The sequence below is a fragment of the Strigops habroptila genome, chromosome 1 (genome assembly GCF_004027225.2).
Source record: "Strigops habroptila isolate Jane chromosome 1, bStrHab1.2.pri, whole genome shotgun sequence".
NCBI classification, from domain to species: Eukaryota; Metazoa; Chordata; class Aves; order Psittaciformes; family Psittacidae; genus Strigops; species Strigops habroptila.
Genome location: NC_044277.2, coordinates 30,952,231 through 30,967,994, shown reverse-complemented (window position 1 = coordinate 30,967,994; position 15,764 = coordinate 30,952,231). Strand labels below are relative to the sequence as shown.

Below are 15,764 nucleotides of genomic sequence, written 5' to 3'. Positions count from 1 at the left end.
CTCTTTCTGGCATATGTATCTGCAACTGTAATCTATCACAGCCAAGTTATTTTATACTGGTATTTTCAGTAAGCACATGCAGTATGCCACTTTATTGTCAATGGTATTCAATAGTAAGCACTGTCATCCTTTTGTCTGCCCTTCTTTTTCAGGCTAGTAATGATTTTTCACAAACATGAAAGGGTGTGGTGTAGACAAATATGTTAGTGGAATGGCAACTATATTTTTATCTTTACTGAAAAAAACTATGTGGATATAATGAATATGTGGGAGTGATGAATACCATTTATTACACAACTTGTCATGACTTTTTCCAAACCCTAATTATGGGGTAACATATTTTCTGCAGTGTGTTTACTGGATTGTCTTAATTGTCTTGGTTCACTTACAAAATATAACACATTCATTTCCAAGATGAATAACTTGTAACTTATTAAAAACTTCTTTTGTCTAGGGGGATATAAAAATTCAGGAAATATTGCAAACCATTAGTCACTGTAACAAGCTCTAAATATGATTAGAAAATCCATTTTGCAAGTGTTATCTATTGATTTATACTAGAAATCTGTGATAACTAAACTATCAGGAGTCATCTGCTGATTACGGCAACTATGCTGGTTTTCTAATCATGTTGAAGATGTGTACATACAGAACAAATACAGAAAAGCTTCAGCAGACCTCTAGTTTAAGCAAGAAATAACATTTTGCTGGTGTTCAACCACGTTCAAATGGTAGTTCTGAGCTAACACAGGGTGCACAGCCAGTAACATGGATTTTCATTCTATAACCTGATAGTTGTGACCTTGGTGGATCCGCTACGGACAAAACTGGCAGTAACACGAGATTTGGTCTATTATATCATCCCACAGTGCTGGCTGCTTTGCTAATTTAATCCTGTGTTTTATATAAATTGTATTTTTCCTTAACTCTAAGGGGGGGTGGGGCTTTTTGTGCTTGCTTGTTGTTTTTTCTTTGTTTTGTGTTTTTCTTTTTAAAGAACCAAAGTCCTGTTTTGAAACGTGCCAGAAGAGCTAAGAGTCTAGAGTCTAGTGACAGAGTTAGCCTCCCTCAGCAGCAAAACTGCCCTCAGAAGTACCTGTTCCTTGTCATCTGTGAAGCAGTTCCTTGCTGCTTCCACTTACACTGATTGTGGAGCCATACTCTGAGTCAGGTTTTTTAAATTATCTAAGTTAAAGATAGTTGGTTCCCAGCTCTTCTTTTGAGTGTTAACCTGGATTATTTCCATAACCTGTTGTATAATGCCACCATTCAGAGATATGCTGCTGCAAACCATATCACAGATAGGAATGATAGACTGGGAGAGGGGAAGGCAAAGGGCTGTTTTCAGGTGGCTTCACTGCCAAAGCTTTAGACACTGTTGAAAATAAGATACCATCTGCTTATTTTTTAAGTAAAGCTATAGGCATAGCTATCGAGTTGCAGGGTACAAACTATCTTCTCAAAACAGTGCTGCCTCTTCACTCACTCAGCTGAATCTCTAGAGAAATCTTCATCAAATATGTTTGAGTTTGTAGCATGTCCTACAAAATATTTGATATAGCGTAGCAAGGGAACGAGTCTCAGCTCTTAGCCCTTATCACCAAAATGTCCTGCTGCTGAACCTGCTTCTTTGCCAGATCCTGAGTTGTTACATCAAACAATTCAGTAACACCTGTGTGATGCAGCTATCATACATAGCAAATGACTATTGCTAATCTTTTAAGTTCATTCCCTGAATCAGTGAAAGACATCCCAGTGGAGAAGGAATGCATATGCTCTTAAACACCCTCTAAACTTCACGTGCTACAGAAGGACAACTGAAAGTTTACTGCTGGTAACCACAGGGTTGCAAGTCTCCTCATGTATTTTTAAAGACTTTTCCCTAGAATTGCTAGTGAGTATCTCAGCTTTAGAAAAGTTTCTGTCCCTCATGACTTCTTAGAGATGTTTGGAACTCTGAACGCTGATAGGCTTAACAACTCTCGAGAAGCAGATAGCATGTACAAGTGCACACAGTGCTTTTATATAATCTCATTTTAAGGATAATTCGAAGGAGAGGAATGACTTCTTTAGCAGATCAATTGGAGTATTAGTATTATTATTTTTTAAGATTTGGGGTTGGTGATACTACATGTGTCCCCAAACCCCAAAATGTTCTAGATGTGTGTGTGCTTTATAATAGAATGCAGTGCCTTTGTGTGTCACCTAGACACACCTAGAAAACTTTATTTCTAATTATGTATGTAGATTCAGGCCTCATGGTGGAAATAAATGAGATTTTGGAAGTCTGTGACGTTATCTCCTAGCAGACTTGATAGTTTTGTCAGGTCCTGGTGAAGCTGTTGACACCAAGAGAGTTGTAAACTTTTTTTCTCTTGTTACATCAGATAAACTTTTAGAGCACCTAAGGAAAAAAAGAACATTAATTTGTATGAATAATAGATATATGCCTTGGGAGTGATATCGAATATTCATGAATTGTGTTTATATTCAAGCAGCTCCTCCAACTCTTTTAAAATTAAGGTGCTGTGAATATGGTTTGACAATAAAAACTTTAATACTAAAACCATCTGAAGGCACAGAAAATGAATCTGTGACTTTGTCCCTTTTCTTTGTCAAGCATCTCAAACATTTTTTTTTAGTCGTTATATTTATTCAAATGTTATTGTTTTGTGAATTTTCTTTTTATAAATGTTGCTGTAACAGCTTGATTCTCTTCCTGTGCTTAACTATTGGTGGAATAAAAGGATGTCTTTTCATAATCACAACTTTTAAAGCTACCATGAACATCAGAGCTTCCCTTCTGAAGCTGTATAATTTTAGGCAGTACTGAAATGTCACTTTTAAAGTTAGATTCTAAATATGGAAAAGTGAAACCTTTAGCTGTTTTCTAAGTTATTTAAAAAGAAATGACCTGATTGCTCCTTACAGAAGTGCAGTATTCAAATGGTGTTGGTAATGCAGCTGCTAGGAACCAGAACAAAGACGGCCTTACCCTGAGTGAACTCAGCTTGCCCTAAATGAATTTCCCAAAGACATACATTTGGAATTGTGGAGCTTGATATTAGCAAAGTTGCGAGTCCTTGGCAGCATCCATCAAGAAGCATTCAATGACTCCACAAGTAAACAGAGAAAGCCTCTATAGCAACAGAGTGCATTTCCATTCTGCAGGAGGAAGCGTTCAACTGCTGCAGGTTTGAGAAGGTGAGGCAGGGCAGTGATCTATCTCTGTGGATATAAAGTATATATAGCTGGAACTACTCTTAAGAAAGGCATTTTATAGCTTAGTCAAATAGCTTTTGATTCAGGGAACTGCATATATCATGTTCTGTGCTCATAAAATAGTTTCTAAATACTTTTAATAAATAAATAGAGGGTAGCCTTTTTGCAAAGTAAACTGGAGTGGCTGAGGAGAAGTTTTAGTTAACCAAGTAACTGAAAAACATGAGCAATTTCTAATCACAAATAAATATTTGAAGTTAGTCTATAAAAAATGTTATTAGCTTTAATAGGCTTGTATTGGATATTTACTGCAGTTTATGTCATATATGCAACTATTTGGGAGCTCAGGGAAAGTGACAGGCACCAGTTAGTAGACTAATACTCATCTGTGTGAAAACTACCTTCGTTTTCCCTTTATTGACAAAATATTGACCCATAACACTATTAATGCTATGACTGTCAGTTCAATCTGGATAGATCACTTTACTTCTCATGTTCTCAAACAGCAAAGATATTACTCAAAAGGAGTGACCTGATTTCAGTTTAAGAAGGTTAAAGGTTAACTCAAAAGCATCATCTGCCTAGCTGCTTAACTTTAAACTGATCAATTTAATGAAAATCTGTTTTGCAGATGGTGTTTTAATGTCTTTGGCAGGAGTTAGGCAGCTTTAACATTAGACGTATGCTAGTAAAAATTATTTCTTTACTTGACCAGAACAACACCTTTTCTTTCATGTTTTAAGGTAAAAGACATGTGGGATATGGTATTTTGGCAAAGGACCCAGAAGCAGAAAGTGTTGATGATCTTTCCATATGGGCTGAAATACAGAATACCCTTATGTCTATTGCTAACGATGACTGAAGAAACAAACAAAGCTGTATTCATTTTCTACCATAATATTTTACTTTGAACCCATAAGAAAGAATTTCAGTCAGAATTGTCCTTGAAAAAGACTTGTCTTCTCTGCCTAGGATGGAATGCAACAGCATTAACATTTTTAACCTGGCAGAGCATGCTGATTGTCTCTTTCAAACCTAGTATTTGTAGATCAGCAGTATTCTTTTTCCTACTCACAAACTGAATAGTAATTGCATTACGTAGCTGTAGATACCATAAATAATATGGCAAATTAGTAAATCCAAATGGTAAGTTTTTTCTGATGGAGGTTATCTGAATTAATAAAGAATTAGATCCTCAGGAGTGTAAAGCAGATTTTTGTGTTTATGTCTTTTGAGAATCTGGCCCTCACAGTTTTTGCCAAGATAATTAAGTTTCAGCACAAGCACGTCTTTCTATTTTCAGATGTATGCAATTCAATAGGAATTTCTTGGGCTGCTAATGCAATACTATTATATGTTAGCTTTGTAATTAGCTAGGACTCTATCCCTTTGCTGAAATGCATTGTAATATTACACACATAAGCATAGCTTGCATGTAGCAGTCATGAAACTGGTGCGCTTTGTTTCATATTGACCTTCCAACCTATTTAAAAAAAAGTTTACAATGAGCCTTTGTTTTGTCCACAAATGATCATAAACAGCTTTCTAAAGAGCCCAATAAAATGAGATAATGACAAATGTATAACATCACATATTGAAAGGGTGGAAGAACAAATGGGGCTTTCACTATATTTTATAGGATGGATTTATAGTCTGTCCTTGGGTCACTTAGGGCCAAGAATTTTCACGGTCAGCTGATTGGTCCTGCTAGGTAGCATCCTCTGCAGGAAATGCAAATACCGTGCAGCATCTGCTCTTCAGCTGGGGTTATGCACCGGTTTTTTAAAGCGAGGTGTCCACTTCTCTGCTGGTTCAAAGTCAAAAGCTTAATTAGACCAGCTTTTTTCTGCATCTGTCATCAGCAAAGCAGAATAGTCTGTCTGGATTCCATAATGCTGTTTGCATATTTGGATTTTAAATCGGCCAGGGATATTGAATGCTTTGCTCATCTTTATCACGTACAGAAGGCGCAAGTGGGATTTAGTCCTTAGGTAACTTTTAGCAGTGTAACGGTTCCCCAAGGAACACTGCTTGGGTTTTTCTCATTATCCTTGTTCTGGATGAAAGCATCGTTGTTAGGAATTAACAACTGAGGTGGGGGGTGTGAAGTATATGCATATGGGGGTGAATGGACTACTGGCCCCAATGACTTTTTTGCTTTACTCTGTTTGGCATGAAATGTTGATACTTGATCAGTTTGGAATTAACAGAAAGTCACATTCTTTTCATCTCAATTGTCCCGCACTAACTTTTTAATTTAAAATCAAATATCCTAGATATGTGCCAGTCCAATTATTGAACTGTCATTGTCCCAGTATGATGGTAAAAGAGGTCAGGAGATTGTGCAGCATTGATTTGCATAGAAATCATTGTAGAAAGGAAATTGGAATATGTCTGCACATCTGAGGAGCCAAAGCATATTTTGCTTAATTTTATTCTTCTTGTTTGTTTAGGTGAAGAAAGCTGTTTTCAGTGATAAATGAAAGTTATTCTAATTTGTTGCTAAACATAAACCACACTATAGAGGATATTTCAATTTTTATAGTACCTTCAGATTTGTGTTCATTTAAGGTTTAAAATGTTTTACGAAATTTAATTTCCACTGTAAGTTGTAGTTACTGTAATTCAGATTATGCTGTTGTGCTTTACATGTATAAAGAGAAACGAATATTCAAACAATATTATATAGTCAACAGTACATAGCTGTACATAACATACATGCCTACTGTATGTACTTAAATACTATAGGCAAGTACGTTTATTATAAGAAACCCCAAACAAGTTGTGGGCTGGCAGAATAACAATTTCAAACCTATTCTTTTTTATTTTAAATTTGAACTATAATAGTAGTTAAATAATTTTCACATATATTTCATGTATATTTAATTTAATATCCAGATGTCATTTAGTCCTCAGTCCTACATAACTGTCCTTGTGAAAAATAGCACACATTGTATTCAGCTTATGGTACACTGCTAAAGCAGAAAGGTACTCTCAAGTCCTAGATTAGAGAATCTTTTTGTTATTTTGCTGAAATGTTGTCCAGGACCCTAGCCTGCATACTGTCCTGGGTGAGGATGTATAAAGCTACTTTTTGAAAGGTGACTGTAGCAGGCTATTTGGACATGGATTGCAATGTGCCCCCTGCCCAGTGGAGTCTAAGCTTGTAGCTTCTCTTGCAGAGCAAGAAAAGAGAGCAAGGAGGAGAGCAAAAGCAGCATAAAGAGGATCAGCCTCATTTATTCAGTACATTCAACACACAAAATGGCTGTATAACAGCTGTTCTTTGTGCCTGGAGTTCTTTCATTCTGACGTTAAGAGAAATATGTAATTACTTCTGACTGAGATTCAAAGTAGAGATGCAGTGTATAGTGTATGTAAGAGTATTATGTCAATATGAGTGCATGTGTATACGTGCATAAATAGATTGCAGCTATGGATTTGCAGCCACTTTCTCCCAACCTTGCAACATAGATTTTCTTGTTACCTTTAGGAGATTTTTATCTGATATTACACAACTCACTACAAATGTCTGGTCTAAAATTCTAATTACAGTTTACCAGACTCTCCCAGGCGTTTGTTTTTTTTTCTCCACTATCTCTTCCATGTATTTAAGAATGAGCACTAAAAGGAAAAAAGACTTGGACATAGAATCATATAATCAACTAGGTTAGAAAAGACCTTTAAGATCATCAAGTCCAGTCATTACCCCAGGACTGTTAAGACCACCACTAACGATGGCAAAGTTATATTTTGACATCAATATGTGTACTTCAGCTTTGCTATTTCTTTTGCTAAGTGTTTCAGGAGAAACTTTCCCTTGGTCTCTGCATTTGTCAGTCCATCCAGACCAAATACTAGAGTTGGGAAATTATAGGAGGGTTGATGGGAATAAAATCTTAGAGACCTCTTATGTAGGGGTCTGAGCTTTGAGGTGTTTGATACACCGCTCTTGAGACTGTATTGGCTATATATGTGCTTATCTTGCTAGATAGACAAATTCATTTTCTGCATTTTTTTTTCTCCTTTGAGGTACCACTGAAGCAATGCCCCAGTCAGATTTTGTAAGGAAGGATAGTGAAGAGGCTGATGTGAAATACAGAGTAATATCAATTTTGTTCGTTTCAGTGAGAACTGGGCACAATGCAGGAGACAAATTTTATTGGATAAACTTCCATGTGTATGTTTGTGAGCAAAATACAATACAGTACAACAAGAAATAGGTAGTAATTACACTAAATGTGGATAGGGTTTTTATGTTAATAAACCATAAATTACAAGTGGTAGCTTGTGCCATTTTTTGATCCTGGTGCTCTATCGGTTAGGCTGGTGGACTTAGTACAGGCAGATAGTGTAGAACGATGATCATACATCCTTATGATGATACATATGGAAAGTTAAGTTTTGCTATGAACCTCAAGACCTTTGCTTTGTGGATAGCCATGAAGAATGATGTCATGGAAATGACCCCTTAGTCTGTCAAAAGGTGCCAGCCCCACAGTTCTGCAGCAGTCAGATACAGAGTATTGTGCACCATAGCCTCGGGGGAAACTGTATGTGCTACTCTCCCTGTGGGAGGGAAGGCATTAAGATAATCTTTAGCTTTTAAAGATAGAGGGCATTGAAGGAAACAAAAATTGAGCAAAAGTAGTCCTAGAATGATGAAGTGTAGAGATTCCCATGCCTTGGGCATCCTCTTGCAGTAGCAGTGGCAAAACAGAAAAAAAATAGCAAGCTTTTGTCATGTAAGAAGAGCACAAACAATACTCCTTGCTTATATGCTCAAAGAGAAACTACATATTGCTAATGAAAGCCATGAATGGTAATATACTAATCTTATTCCAAGAGTCAATATTTGACCACGAGTTCCTAATAAAAAAAAGTCTTTTTTTTCTATTTAAAACCATAGAGCCACCTCTACCCATAAAGGCAGCACAGAATCTGCTGTTCAAGGATGGTTTGTGCCCAAACTTTTTATAGAAGAATAGGTTAGCCTTGTTCAGAGAAGGTTCAAGAGCAATCCTATTGTGATGACCCTGTTTAAAACAAAGGCTTACAGAGGAAACTCTTTTTACCAGAACTTTAGCATCCACTTCCAATGGTCTATATCATCTCATTCTAAAGTTGTTTAACATGTACGGAATTTCTCCATTGACATCCTAAATTAGTGACTGGGCCTGTAGCAGTCCTTGTCTGGGGAAGTGGGGGAGGTCAGTCATTTTCAAACTTCTTTATTAAGAAGGAAGATGTTTTCCATGGGAAATTCTAAATAAAAATTGCAACTGGCTCAAGTATCAGACCAGGTATGACTGATGTTATCCTTACGCTAATTTCAGAACTCTCTATTCTAACAGCAAAAGAGAAGGAAGGGCACTTCTTATTCACAGAATCACAGAATCAGAATATCTAGGGTTAGAAGGGACCCATAAGGATCATTGAGTCATACTCTGTGCTCCTCACAGGACTACCAAAAATGAAACTGTATGACTAAGAGCACTCCTTGAACTCTGACAGGCTTGCTGCCATGACCACCTCCCTGGGGAGCTTGTTCCAGAAACTGACCATCCTCTCAGTGAAGAACCTTTTCCTAATGTCCAATCTGAACTTCCCCTGATGCAGCTTCATTCCATTCAAAGAACAATGTTCCTATTTTCTATGTAACCTAGACAAAGACTTGCTCTCTGGAAAGTAGATAGAGGCAAAAATACTAAAATTTTCTAATTGAATAAACACTTTGTGAATGACCAGAAGCTTGATATTTTTACAGCTAGAACAATAAAACAAAATCTTAGGAAGATCTTGGTGTTCTTGCTGTTTGTGTCTGCTAGCGATGAGAGCATGGAAAAAGGCCCACTTTACTACTGAAATGAGGCAGCTTTTAGTATCTAGATGTTACTATTTTGGAAACACCGTTTGACATTTGCAGACATGTACACAGCGAATGAATGACTGGAAATTAGGAAGAATGAAGCTGGTGGAAAAAACAAGGCCAATCTGCAAGTGTTTCTGAAAACCTTATGTCATTTGTCCAGGAACTTCTGTGACTCAAAAGCTTTGACCCAGGACAAAGTCAGGATCCTACTGGGATATATTAGAGCAGGATCTTCTGAAGTCAGCTCTCAGATGACAAAGATCACAGGCCACAAAAAATAGTTTAAGACTAATTTTACCAAACTTATGACCTATAGTCATTGGGCAGATTTGAAAGCACTACTGTAATGGTCCCTGGGACTAACCGTGTTGCAGATGCATCTCAGAAACAAATGTTGTACCTAAGTTGTGGATATCATTTGTTAGTTTTTGACTTGCTAAGATGGTCTCATATGTGATGATGAATTGGATATGCTGTTAATGTGCTCTGTCTCCTTGTTCCTATATCCACTGTATTCACTGATATCTTCATGATACTTGAATTTCTTTGATTTATAGAACTCAAGGGATAAAAATCTTTGAAACTGGTCATTGGGACTCCTGACAGGAGAAAAACAAAATTCTTTCTCAGTTAGATACTTTGTAGTCTCTGAATGTTTTCATTTCATTTCCTGAAGAACAAAAATATGTTTGTGGGAGCAACTGTGACTCAACATATTATCCATATAGTATCTGGATCCAGAAGCCTTTCTAGGCTGTTTCTTTTCCTTCAGGAGTTCTCTAGTGAACAATTCAAATCCTGTGGCCTTGACTACCTCAAAAGTATCAAACAGATAAGGTTTACCTAAAGCATTTCTGGGTATACGAAGGACAAGAGCTATGCTGGTTTTGAAGAGTTGTGTTTGTAATATTTTTTGTGATAAGGAAGAGAATTGAGCTGATAATCAATAAAATGAGAACTCTGAAATCTCATGTTACAGAGTTCAAGCCTGTATCCCAATTCGCTCAGCTTTTGTGCTCTGCAGATACAAAGGCTTTGTGCCTCACGTGTTCACAACGAAACTAAACAAATGTCTCTCCTTTACTTCTAGTAGTTGTTTGTCCTAATAGATTTAGAAGGTGAGCTCAATACTGCCTGGACTAGGACACAGAGCATGGTCTTGGGAAAAAAAAAAATGTGTCTCTAACTGTGCAGAGGTGAATATGAGGTTGGCTCTAGTATGTTTGGCAGTCTAAATGGACCTTATAGAAATGTAATTAAGCATACCACTTAATGTGAAGAAATATCTATTTGTCTTTCTCTCTGCCTATATTTATCCGTACATGTGCTTAATAGGGTGTCTGTTACTGGGAGGAATGAGTGAGAAATGGAGTCTGAAGTTGTTCATGCATGTGAGAACTTGGGGTGCCAGATATTATCCAACACTAGTGTTAGGGAGGAAGTTGCAGTTGTTGGAGACTGGGTTTCTTGCACAGGGGGTGCAGTGGGGGGAAGCAAAAAGGCAGATGTGTGTGCTTATAAAAGTGTACACTTCCCAAGAGCATAAACAGAATTTAAAACTATGTGTGTCTATACATACCACAGGCTGCTACTGTCACCTGCTATAATACAGTACAAAAGTCCATATATGTTAGTGTCTGCTGCAGTAAAGGTTGGATTTCCATTACTTTCTAATTTCCTTCTCCCAATTATTCATAATTTTCTTAAAGATACTTTTAGGGCTGAAATTATCAAGATTTTGTCTGGGTGTAAAAAATCTTCCTTTCTTCTTTGGAGCTGTTTCCGAGTCACTTAAGCATGAGATGTCTTTCCAACCTGTCCTAATGAAAAGTACTCCATTGCAAATAAAGTTAGTCAAGTACACCTCTTGCAGTGGCTGCCCATAACAGAAGAGGATGCTATTTTAGAAGCAACAATACATTAGTAGGCCAAGTATGCAATCATTGTCCTATCACAGCAAATTATACCATTAGTCCACCTTATCTAATTTCCTGGTCCAGACTGGCTAACAACAATTGCTTCTCAAAGCAGAGCAAAAAAAAATCTTTCATGGGCAAATATGGAATAATGCTGCCCATATAGGAAAATTATTTTTCTTCTTGTATGTCCTCTGTACTTAACAGAGACTAATAATTCATATTAACTTACAAATTCAATATCGGGTGGGGTTTTTTTTGCTCAGAAGTGGTTTTGCGTGGCCTTAGTTTTAAGCGAACATCAAATGAGTTTATAAACTGAACTCTTGGCTCAATCACTTGCAGTAGGAAGGAGTTCTAAAGGTTAATTTAATCTGCATACAAATATAATTTTTCATCTTTTAAAAAGCTCTGTCATTCATTTAAGTTATTAAAATTTTGTTTGTTTATTCATCCGGTAACAGAACAAGAAAGATCATGTGTTCTTACTTGCTTTATGATGTTTCTATATAATCTTTATGTCTTCCTAATAATCTTTATGATTATTTTTTGATCTTTCTATCCTGTCTTCTTTTTATTTAAACTCTTCGTACAGCAAAAGATTTCAATCTATTCGGTGTTGGTTTTAGTGGAATTTTTTCCTCATTTCTGCTAATCCCGTCACTGATCTCTGAACTCCTTCAACCCCTGCTAAATTTTTCTTGAAATACACAGATATTTCAAAACTGAACACACTGTTCTCAGTGGAGCTATATGATCTTACCGTCCCATGCCTAGCGCATCCAAAAATGTAATCTGCTTTAAACAAACCTTATCGCGTTCTGTGCTGGAAATTCATTGCTTTTCATCTCATGTCTCTTCCCATGCCCCTCTTCATACTGATGCCCAAGTGTCCTAGAGCAGTTACATTTAACTTAGACACCAGTAACATGTTTTATTGTTTCAAATTATTCCTTCTTATATATACCTTCTTGGAATCATTTGTCCATACTGAACTTTACCTGCATGCCCATCTAGCTTTAGACTTCACTGGCATTCCTTAGGGTTCTTTGGCTGGTCTTGACTGGCATGAATTCATTTACACCTCTGCAAGATCAGTCCTAGTTTGATGTTAGAAGACTCAGAGGTAACTTTTTTTCTGTTAAATGGGCTGTTAGTTCCTCTAACTTGTTTTCTGTCTCTGTCAGTTTCTAATCCGTGACTTTTTTTGCCTCTGTGTTAGGTGCCTATATTAAGTGGTTAGGCCCCTTCCTGCTTAGTCAGCCAAGAGGGAAAAACTCCAGTTCTGAATTACCCCATAAAAGAGTTAGTTTCCCCCTTGTATTAGGAGAGTGAAGGAATGAAGCATCCGGCTTACGTCCCTATTACTTTGCCTGTCTCTTCAGAGAGCTGCCTCTTGTTGCTTTCACACGTTTGTTGCTATACATTGTGACTTGGGGTGCAAATACCCATAGGCAGTTACTTATTTGTTGAGCCTGAAGAACAGAAATAGCTAGCAAGCCATCTATCTGCAAATATTTACCCCAGATATTCATTTGCTGGTGGAAAACATAAGATGTTTTTTCTGCATGTGGATTGCAAAGCTGAGGCATAACTCTTTGTAGTGTGCTTTTTTTATACTGTTCAGTGTTAACTTTAATGCATTATTGATTGTTATTAAGGTACACCATGAAATACAGATAGGATGCCTGTTGTGGTTGAACTCATACTGTGGAGGCTGAGTTGACTTTTGGATTGTTCTGGCCTTCGTGCTGCCTGACATTAAAACTTTTCACATTAAGGTTTAGAAGAGAAAGAAATATATAGCAACTAAGTTACCCTGTATGTAGTGTGAAGTAATCTGAAAATATGATGCCAAATGCCCATCCCAGCAAGTCAGCACAAAATTTGAAATGAAATATTAATTTCAGAGCAAGCCAGGAAGTTCCTGATTCCCTGTGTGAGTATATACAAACATCAGTTTGGGGCAATCACCACCTGAATTTAAATTAGCTGAGCTACCTGTCAGTGGAGAAGGAAGTGCTAAAAGTGGAGGGATTAGGTGTCTGATTTGCAGAAGTGCTGAGTGCTAGCAGCTCCTGCTAATTGCGTGTGTTTAGCATCCCAGGCTCCAAGGTCACGCTCAGGTGGTGACAAGCTCCTCTGTGTTCACTGCCAGCCTCTGTCCTTGTACAGCCCTCTTGGCTGGATGTATTGGCTAGTTTGAAATACACAAAAATTACATCAGAGGATCAATTACTGTTGAAATGTCACTGCTGAACCCTGTAATAGTGCTAATTAGTTAAAGCAAAATAGGAGCGTTAATATGCATTTATTTTGGCTGTAGCTCACTGAATGTCTTTTCTCCAAATTAGGCTTCAAATGCTTTAGATTTTCCCCCCTCCCTCTTTCTGGAAAGTCAAGGTACATAACTGTTAGGGGTTTTTATTATTATTATTATTATTATTATTAATTTCCTATACCCCTGTAAAATGAAATACTTCTAAATGGTTCTCACATCTCCAGCAGTTTGCATCTTAGAATAGTTTACAGCTGTTTGAAACTCTTAAAGAGGGTATTAGTTGTTGGAGTAAACTGGAAGTAAGGAAACATATGACAAACACATAGTCACAGGGCAGCCCTCTCTAACCTTGGCTCAGCTCCCTTTCCGCCATTAATGGAGCAAAAGAAGTTGGAGATTGGATGCAAGTTCCCTGCCGTGGGGGAGGGCATGGTTGCTTCGCTCACATCAGGGAGTCCCCGGCTGGCAGAGCGCCAGCTGTGTGTGCTGTGTCCTTCCCACCGCACACCACACTGAGGATGTGTCAGGAGAAAGAACGGGAAGGGCAGTAGCTGAAGCACATGTAAGTGTGTCTGTGATGAGAGCGAAATCCCCCCTGTGCAGGGAGCCCTGGGGAGCTCCCACATAGACCTGGCTCAGCGGGTTGCTGGTGACTGCAGAAACCTTTTTATCTGGGACAGAAAGGCAGCAGCTGCTGTCACAAACTCTAAGGCCTGGCTGCAGCGTGGTATTTTGATCCGTTGCTCAGGTAGGTTTCATTCCTCATGTGCTTCACTTGCAGGGAGCCTGGCTGGGCTGTGTCAGTGTGCTCTGGGCTTGATGAACTACCACAGTTCTTTCCAAGCACGCTCTTTTTAGTTGCGAAAACATATACCAGGCTCTCATTCACATACCCCATCCCCAACTTTTCACCTAGTTTTTAGGTTTTGGTGAGGGTTATTTCCTCAATTTGCCACAAAAATAATATATTCAGATGCCAATGGCATAAGCAGAGTCCATGAGGTGTTTTCTTTAGTACAAGGTAGGTCACACTATTAAACAAAAGCCTAAACATTTGCAAAGATGCAGGTGAAATACTGAGTTTTTACTGGTTGTGTGATTTTTTTTTTTATCCTCCATAGAATTTGTTTGAAGCATGAAAAAATGTGTTTGTTTCCTATTAAAATGGTGATGAAAGGAAAGAGACAGGAAGAACGTGGGCCAAATCCATTTTTGTTGTAGTACTGCTGATCTCAGTAGTGTTACTCCAAGAATAGAGTTGGCCCAGGAGTTTTCCAAAATGACAGTGTTCCTTAACTCTGTCAATTGTCTGGGACATGGCTCTCCTGTGGTTTGACTGCTGTGGTTTGTCACTACTGTGAGAAATTATCCAGTTCAAAAAGTTCTGTTATTTGGGTAATTTCTTGCTGAAATTGATGGTTACTGTTTCTGGTTTTCTACCGAAGTTTATTTCGAGGTTTTTTCCGTTTGTTTCTGGTGCTCTAGAGACAAAGGCTAGTTACAAAGGAAAAGTCAGAGAGGCTGCTTCGCAAAGGGGGTGTGAAAAAGAGGAGAGGATTTGAATTTAGAAGTGTTTTCTCTCTGACTGAAACAGCTTCCCTCTTTTCTGCAGTGTATGTGTTGTCAGAATGAAATACACCTCTCAGATATTTTTTACAGATCAAAACAAGTTACTGGCTATTGATAAGCATGACATAGTTTGTGAGCATACACACTAGGTCACCTTATCCATAGCCTGTTTCTCCTCCTAAATTATTCCACATTTGTGAGCATTTTTCAAGCAGCTACTATTTAAAACCAGAAAGCCTCCACCCTGAAAGGCCCCACCTGTCAGAAACATTTCCTCTCTTGCCTCAAGCTTGGAATTTCACTCTGAAGCGCCAGCTCCCTCAGGACTGTGCAGTGTCATCCTTGCCTCGTGGTTTACTCTCTGCAACCTCAGTTGCGCACACATACGGCCAGCTTTTACCACCTACCTTGCCACATTCTTCTTCCTGCTGTACCAACATTTCTATGTGTCTATTTTCACAGTGCCATCCACACCTGGAACGGTATCATTTCTGCAGCATTTAGACTGATTTCATTCTTGCCAAGCCCCAAACTCCTTTATATTTTTTCTTTTTTCTGACAGTAATCTTTCCCACGTTCTCTTGTGTATACATATGTGAGTGTTTGCGTACATTATCAAGCATGCATTTCTAATTATTTGGGATGAGTGGGATAAAGGTTTTATTTTCTTGAGCTTGATTTGGCTGTGTTGTTTTAAGTAATAAAGACAGAAAAAGGTATGCTGACCATCCCACAGGAAACTATAATGCTTTTTGCACCTCCTGCATATTTTGCATTAGGAAAAATATGTTAGAAATCCATAGAGTGCTCTTTAACTGTATCAATACTTTTTTTTTCATATGGCTGCATGTACAAAGCCAAGATCCACTAATACTAGGGGGAAAAGCACCACTGTGACTTTGTG

At 37.9% G+C, this 15,764-nt stretch overlaps 1 protein-coding gene across 3 annotated transcripts in view; it reads left to right on the top strand.

Moving 5' to 3' along the window:
• Positions 1-15,764, top strand: part of ZFHX4 (zinc finger homeobox 4) — a 152,696-nt gene that overhangs the window by 28,286 nt on the left and 108,646 nt on the right. The gene's annotated exons all lie outside the window — the stretch shown is intronic.